The sequence below is a fragment of the Gekko japonicus genome, unplaced genomic scaffold, assembly GCF_001447785.1.
Source record: "Gekko japonicus isolate JY-2015 unplaced genomic scaffold, Gekko_japonicus_V1.1 scaffold112, whole genome shotgun sequence".
Classification (NCBI taxonomy): domain Eukaryota; kingdom Metazoa; phylum Chordata; class Lepidosauria; order Squamata; family Gekkonidae; genus Gekko; species Gekko japonicus.
The window spans coordinates 1,545,094-1,553,358 of record NW_015166422.1 but is presented as its reverse complement, the minus strand read 5'-3'; the positions used below and the strand labels follow the sequence as shown (position 1 = coordinate 1,553,358).

Here is an 8,265-nt window from a genome sequence, read left to right as displayed (position 1 = left end):
TGAGTCTAGATGGGTGGCAACCCAAGTCAGGGTCTTCTTGGTTGTGGCACCAAGAACATGGAACTCCCTCCCCAGGGGCATTTATCCCTTTCTGTCACCATCTTTCTCCAGTAGGTGAAAACTTCATTGCATCACCTGCTTTCCCTTGGTGATCCCTACTTTCCTTCCTTGTGATTTTTTTTTGCATTTGTGTGTGTGCGCACACACGTTATGTGTGCCCGTGCCTGGAAGTCATGGCGAACTCTGACGACTCCCATTGGGGGCATGGCGGACGTTCAGAGAAGCGGCTTGGTAGCCTGCCTCTGCTTCCTGGCCCTGGCATTCTTTGGAGGTCTCCCCTCCAAATACTTGCCAGGGCGGGCCCTGGTTAGTTTCTGAGATCTGATGAGATCGGGCTTGCCTGGGCTATCTGGGTCAGGGCCCTTCCTTGTGTTTTCATTTGCTCTCTTAGGTTTTATATAAGTACAAGTGTGGGCCCATGAGATTCACAGGGGGAGGGGAGAAGAGGGAATTCCCTCCCCACTTTCTCACTGAGTCCATCATGGTTCCTGGGCTCCTTTGATGAACACTGGAGGTAAGTGCTTTCTCTGGTCTTGCGCAGAGAACACAATTTTAATTTGGAGGGAATTAAACCCCCTGTGTATTTTTTGTTTAAGATTTCAGATTTTTCTGCAAGCTTTGGGGGGTTACTACAGTTTGCAGAAAAATCTGTTCTGGGTAAGTGTGCCCCTGATCTCCAGATTTAGGTATCCACAGATGGGGGCTACAGTTGAGAAACAGCTATATAGATCTTAGTTCTGGTTTTGACCGTTTTTATGGCGATTGTCCTCATTGTTACCTCTCTTGAGCAGAAAGGCAAGATACAAATGTTAATAAAAATAAAGGTCCACTGGGCATGCAGAACTAGTGGTGCAGGGGTTTTTTGGGGGTTGGGGGAACTGGCTAGTATTTTGACAATGTAGTATGTAGATTAACATAGCCCTGAGCTGCCATTAAAGGCGTGGATTTACTCTGTGGCAAGAACTCCTTAACCCTGCCAGATGGCTGGCAGTTCTCCTTAATTCAGATCACAGCATGGCTGCGCATATTTCAAAGACTGTTTTTGCTCTTTCGGTATGTTAAAAAAAACCTTTAATAATGTTGCTGCTGTTCAAATGTGCTGGTTTTTCTTGAGAAAAAAAAAACATTTCAAACCTGCCTTCCAGTTATTCCTAGATCTTCAGACAGTTGTCCTTAATTGACATGGGCCATTTGGGAGAGAGATGTTGTGTGGAATATTCATACCACGTCTGGCACTAATTATCACTTTACTGTTGGGCATATGCATTCGGCTCTCTGGAAAGCCACACGTGCTGTGTAACTGGGATTCAAATGGTCTCTCTTCTGTTTGCACATCACTGTGTTTTTTGTGCATAATTGTTAGCAAAGCATGGAAATAATTTGGAATCCAAGGAAACTTTGGAGTGTAAAAGAGTTATCTCCACCATTCTCCTCTTTTCCCATCATTGGATTAGCTCGCTATCCCTGTTCATATGTTAACAGTGAATGCATGTACATCTGTTTGCAAGGAAGAGCCAACACGTGTTCCTTTTACAAACAAAAACACACACACAGGAACGCATGAAGCTGCCTTCTACTGAATCAGAACATTGGCTCATTGTGGTCAGTATTATCTATGCAGACTGGCAGCAGCTCTCCAGGGTCTCAGGCAGAGGTATCTCCCATCACCTACTGCCTGATTCTTTTAACTGGAGCTGCCAGGGATTGAACCTGGGACCTTCTACAGGCAAAGCAGAAGCTCTGCCACTGAGCCACAGCCCCTCCCCAGGTACTGGGACCTATACCTGGATAAGTGTAGGATTTAAATCACATGTCAAGCTCTGTATATGTTGAACATAACTTGAGAAATACTGAATGCACATATACTGGAAAATCAAGTGTACACACAGTATGCCCATTGTACGTGCATTCATTGTAACTCGTGAACAGGGCCTGTGTCTTGATAGTTCCCTGACAACACGTTGCAGCATGCAAACAGTGAGGTTTTTTTTAAAACGGTTGCATCAGACAATCTGTGTGCCGCAAATAGAAGTACAGTTAGGGTTGCCAGGTTTCTCTGGCCGCTGATGGAGATTTGGGGATGGAGTCTGGGGAAGACAGGATCCTCAGTGGGGTATGCCATAGCATCTGTCCTTCAAAGTATCACCTTTCTCCAGATGAAGTGATCTCTGTAGTCTGCAGATGAGCTGTACTTCCAAGGGATCCCCAGTTCCCACCTGGTGGCTGGCATCTCCAGGGACAGTTGCTGTCATTCAGTGAGCAAACCTGGGCTATGACTGGAGGCAGAAGTGTTGAGTCCTCTGAACCTCTGCCGCTCACCCCGCACCTATGTCATAGCGCTGCCACTGCCCTCATCCAGGAGGAGATAACCTTCCTTTTCTTTCTGCTGTCTTTTAAAATATTACATCAAGCCACACATGACCCTGTAGGCTTCCGGAACTCTTGCAAGACGCTGTCCTCTTGTGGGAGTTTGGACACTCATTTTGGTTACCCTCGCAACCAGAATTGGTGGCTGCACTCATCATCAGAAGGAATCTTGAGAGAATTTGGGAACTGGGATGGTTGCTGTGCTGCTCTTAAAGAGGCCCGGGGGAGGGAGAAAGTAAGCAGAGTTATCTGCTCTGATGGGGGGGGAGGTGAGAGGGATGGGAGATAGTTGCCCCCTGCTTAAACTTGGTGCCTGAGGAACCTTTGGATTTCAGCTGAACATCCTTTTTGGGAGAGTGAAAAAAATGAAAGGTTTAACCCCTCCCTCTCCCAGAATGTGCTGGCTACATTATTTACATCCTGGTAACTAATGACAACTAATGCATTTGTAACTAATGGTAACCTATCTCGTTATATATGTACATATATAAAAATAATGTGTTACATCCAACATTTGGTGAGCTTGAGTGTGTATCTTTGAGATCATTCACGTCATCCCTCTCCTCATGGGAAGTGAGTTTTAAGTCTTATATTTGGTTGAGGACTTGAGAATTGAAATGCTCGGAATAAGTGCCAAGAATGAAAGTATTTACGTAACATTTTTTAATTACTGCAAATATGTTTTGTCAACCCCTCCCCCCCAAAAAAAACCCCCCACCAACAACCAGATCCAGATTGCTTAAAAAGTAGAAGGGATTTGCAACTCAATTTGAATGTATTTAGAGGTGAAGCAGCTTGGGTAATGATTCTTTAAAGTACTGAAAGCTAGAAATCTTCTCCTTATTAATTTGCCTTTTGCAGAATTATGGGATCTGCTACAGTTTTAAGAGCTGTAGGGGTTAGCTACCAGTTCCGATCCTGAACTGAAAATGTTTGATTTGTTTATTGTATATCAGACCTCAATAATGCCATTTTAAATTTTGTTCAACGGCAATGCTAGGTTAGGGATTTTTTTCAGTTTGCATGTTCTGAAGTATAAAAATGCTCTATTCTCCTCTGGGGAAAGGGGCTATTGCAGTGTCTAGGAGCTGCAGTCAGCATCTGCTCTAGAGAAAAAGAATAGTTGGTTTTTATACCCCGCTTTTCTCTTCCCTGAGGAGTTTCAAAGCAGCTTACAGTTGCCTTTCCCTTCCTCTCTCCACAACAGGCACCTTGTGAAGTAGGTGGGGCTGAGGAAGTTCTGAGAGAACTGTGACTGGCCCAAGATCACCCCAACTGGCTGCATGTGGAGGAGGAGTGGGGAATCAAACCCAGTTCTCCAGATTAGAGGCTGCTGCTCTTAACCATTACACCACACGGGGCTCTCATCATGTAGAAGCTGATACATGCCTTTCTGTCACTGGGGTCTCATCCATGGTTGAGACATTGGGAGCGAGTCATGGCGCCATACTCTTGCTCTGTGGCCTTCTCCTTGCCAGCTGTAACTATGGTTAAACGGTTATGCTGGCACTGACCTTAACTATGAACCATTCTTAATTAAGGGCAAGAAACCATCTTCAAATCCTGGTTTCCAATCTGAGTGGGTCCAGTTACAGCACAGCACTTTGAGATTTTTTTTTGAAATGGCTGATCATGTAGAGTCCTTTACAGCCATACGTACTGGGGGTCCACAAACTGTGCATTACACTACCTGATACATGTGGTCACTATGGTATGTGAACACAGGGGCAGCTTTCTGCTTGTGCACAAAGCTTTGGTACGTGCTAAGTGTTGACTGGATTTGTCAGGGTTTCCACTTGCATGGACTAGGGGCTATATGAGCACGCAAAATACATTGCCGCCGTTCACACAACTGCATGTATTGGAATACACATGGTTGCTGGGCTCACTGTAAACACAAATGTAATGTCTGAAAATGTCCCACTTCCACTCCTTTGGGACCCAAACCCCTTTATTAGCAACTCTGCCTAGAGAAATCGTATAACCTTTGAATCTAGTTGACCAGGACTCTGAAATGGTGCTTGTCAGAAATTTTTCTGAGAAGGAGGTTTTAAGATGTCAGTTTTTCAGATCTTGAACTAGGCCTCCCACCATCCTGGGTAGTTTGTTCACCAAGGAGTCCCTGGGAAGGCCGTGCCACAGTGTTGGACTTCAAGCTCAAGTGCTGCCTTGTTAATTCCCTGCAACCTTGCTAGAAGGGCAAGACTCTAGGAATCCTTGAGCCCTGCCAGGAGATAGAAAGGCTCACTTTACGTTCTTGATTCCAGTAGATCAACATCTGCCTTCCCTGGGAGCTCTCCCAGGTCCTGAAGGGAACCAAGTGTGATGCTGCTTTTCAGAAATCTGTAATCTGCTTGCTTCTTGTGTTGTTTTGGCTGGGCCTAATAAAAGGTACTGCATTCGAGGGGGATTTTGCTTTGAGCCAATGCAGCAACTGGCTTGCACTTTATTTCAGGGGATGCTTAGAATTTCATAGTGCCTAAAAGCTATCGCTCAGTTCTGCAGTCTTCGGAGGTGCAGTCTTCGGAGGTGGGTATTGTTAAGTTACATATGCTCGGTGAACACTCTACCAAAATGTCTGCAATTCAGAACTCCTGGAATGTACGTCTATGATGGGATTGCTTTGGATCTCCTAGCTCTTTCTCTGATGGGATCTTACCCTCCTTTTGTGGGCTTGGAAAGAAGATCAGCAGCCTACTTAGCTGCTCACCGGATGAATATTCTACTGCTTAAGAGCAGGTGATCTAATTCTGGGTTACCCACAGATCAGGCGGCATCTTTGTTGTTCTGGGGAGAAAATAAAATGGAAGCTTCCCCAAGAAAAACATAAGAAATTGGTAGCTGATCAGGTTTGTCTAACATCCTACAGAACTCCCAGGTCCTTTTACAACAAGGACCTGCAACCTTTTACAGTTAAAGAGCCAAACTACATCAAAATTCAAGGCAAGAGGTCAACAAAGAGCTGGTCTAACGAAGGCCAGTGGTGTAAACTATGCAATTTAAACATTACCGATAATTGACATATGGATTAATAATCTCTAACGTTTTTGCAGCCCGAACACTAGTTTTGTTGAGAGTCCTCTATTAGGAAATGGCACACAGGAGGTCTCACAGTCTCTCTTATATATAATTGCCGAATGGTAGTGGCTTCTGGCCTATGGGGTGGCGAGATTGCATGCGCTCCCTCAGCCGTTGGCCTGCCGGCTGCCAGTCAAGACTACTGGCGTGCCATTGGCCGGGTGTGCTCCTCTTCCCCGCCCACTCCCCTGTCAGGCACTGTTCTCTGTCAGAATCTCTGTGACTAACACAGTTCTCTTGCTTAGCTCCTGAGTGTGGGACAAAGGTTTCCCTCAGTGGCTGTTGTGAGGACTCATAGGGTTGCCAGTTCCAGGTAAGGAAGCCAGTTTAAGGAAGCCAGAGTTTGGGGAGGGGAGGCCTCAGCTGAGTAGAATGCCATAGAGACCACCAGCCAAAGCATTCTAACTTCTCCCTCAGTGGCTCTTGGTAGGCAACCAAGCTTGGTTCTGCCAATAAAGAGACAAAGGAACAAAACCCTTTCTACGGCTCTGTGAAAAACTCATTGGGCCCAGTCCTGAGTATGGTTGCCAGCTCCAGGCTTGGAAATTCCCGATGAGTCCCCCCCAAAAAAACGCTGCCCTCCACAGGACCCACCCCCCAAATCTCCTACTCAGAGCTGGGAAGCCTACTTTCCCTTCAGTGCCTGCTGCTGGTCAACCAAGCTTGGTTTCTGTCAGTAAAAGGCCCTTTCCACACCTATTTGGGCATTGGGAGAAAACTCATTGTGTCCTTCTACCCTGCTGACAGGCCCCTCCCCCCATGACAGCCAAGGCTTCAGAGCACTAGGTGGAAAATTCCTGGAGATTTGAGGGATGGAGCCTAGAAAGAGTGAGGTTTGAGGAGCGATGGGACTGAGGTACAGTACCATAGACTGTCCTCCAAACCAGCCATTCCCTGATGGGGAACCACTGTTGCCAAAATCCAGCTGACGGTTGGAGATCACGCAGAATTCCAACTGGTCTCCAGATGGCATTGATTCAGTTCCCCTGGAGAAAATGGTGGACTCTGTGTCCTTATACCTTGCTGAGTTGGCTGACGGTTGGAGATCACGCAGAATTCCAACTGGTCTCCAGATGGCATTGATCAGTTCCCCTGGAGAAAATGGTTGACTGTGTCCTTATACCTTGCTGAGTCCCATATGACAGCCAAAGTTATGTGGCAGCCAGGGCTTCAGAGCACAGTGGGGGATGCTGATGAGGGGGAGATGGAAAGCTGTTCAATGAGGGGGAAATGAAGGTAGGTTGATGCTTGCCTGGGAAGTAGATAGGGTTGCCAACTCCAGGTGGGAAAATCCTGGAGATTTGAGAGATGGAGCCTGGAGAGGGTGAAGTTTGAGGAGGAGTGGGGCCTCACACAGGTACAATGCCATAGACTCTGCCCTCCAAACCAGCCATTCCGTAATGGGGAACCACTGTTGCCAATCTCCAGGTGGGGGCTGGAGATCACTCAGAATTACAACTGCTCTCCAGATGGCATTGATCAGTTCCCCTGGAGAAAATGGTGGACTCTGTGTCCTTATATCCTGCTGAGGTTGCCATGGCAAATTTATTCTGAGTGCCCACTGCCTTGGCACTCTCCCAGAGCCTCTTTCTAGCACTCATTGTATTTATTTCCACAATGGGCCTTATTCCTAGTCTGCCATAAATACAGATAGGTGCACCCTACGCATAGAGAGTGCAGGGTGTACCTAGACAGCCAGTGTGGTGTAATGGTTAAGACTGGTGAACCCTAATCTGGGTTTGATTCCCCACTCCTCCTCTACATGAAGCCTGTTGGGTGACCTTGGGCCAGTCACAGTTCTCTGTGCCTATTCTGGGGAGGGAAAGGGACTATTGGCTGTTGTAAATAAGAAGCGGGAGACTGACCAGTTATGAAGGTGTACAGAGAGTTTATATAGTTATAAAGGAATATATACAGAGATATTTACAGGCTATTGAACAGCATGTCGTGCCTTAGTCTATGAGAACTAAGTCCCCATCAGTTTATAGCTGATAGCTATTATGCTAAACCCCAGCCAGTCTCTAACAGGGTGATGCAATCACTAACTCTAACAAGCCCTGAAAGAGTAACACCTGCTAGAAAACACCTGGCTGTAATTACATGATTACTAGCATGACAGCTAGGTCTGACAAAGAGATCAAGCTGATCTATGGTAACTGCTTGCTACCTCTATCACTCTGACATATATCTCAATAGGGAAAGGCGATTGTAAACTGCTTTGAGACTCCTTAAAGGTTAGAGAAGCAGGGTATAAAAACCAACTCTTCCTCTTCTTCTTCTGCCTGTTTTAGTGTGCTGGCATAGATCTGGGAGCAGTTTGCATTTGGATTCCTGGGAACAGCTCACCTCTATCATTTCCCCTTCTGCAAAGCATCTTGAAGAAGCTTTTTAGTCCCATAAGGATTTTTCCTTGCCATTCCCTCCTCATCTGGATTATTCTAGCCTCCTGCCTACCCCTCCACTATGCTTAATCTTTTATTTATTTATTTATTTATTTATTTATTTATTTATTACATTTTTAGTCACCAGTCACCCAAAGGGTCTTGTGGTGACCTGCAACATTAAAACCAATAAGATAAAAACAATATTAAAATAACAAGTATAGAATGTGAACATTAAAATCTTAAAATGTTAAAATATGTGGCTGTCACCATACCACCAAAAGAGTCATATTTAATTTTGTACTGAGCCATGTTTGGCTGAGGAGCTGTAGATTGCAAATACCTGCTTTACAAGGCTGAGAAAAGGAATATATATATA

At 45.6% G+C, this 8,265-nt stretch overlaps 1 non-coding gene across 1 annotated transcript; it reads right to left on the bottom strand.

Moving 5' to 3' along the window:
• Positions 1-1,749: 1,749 nt before the first annotated feature.
• On the bottom strand, positions 1,750-1,821 carry TRNAA-UGC. The gene has a single exon. It is a non-coding gene; the product is annotated as a tRNA-Ala (tRNA).
• Between the last annotated feature and the right edge of the window lie 6,444 nt (positions 1,822-8,265).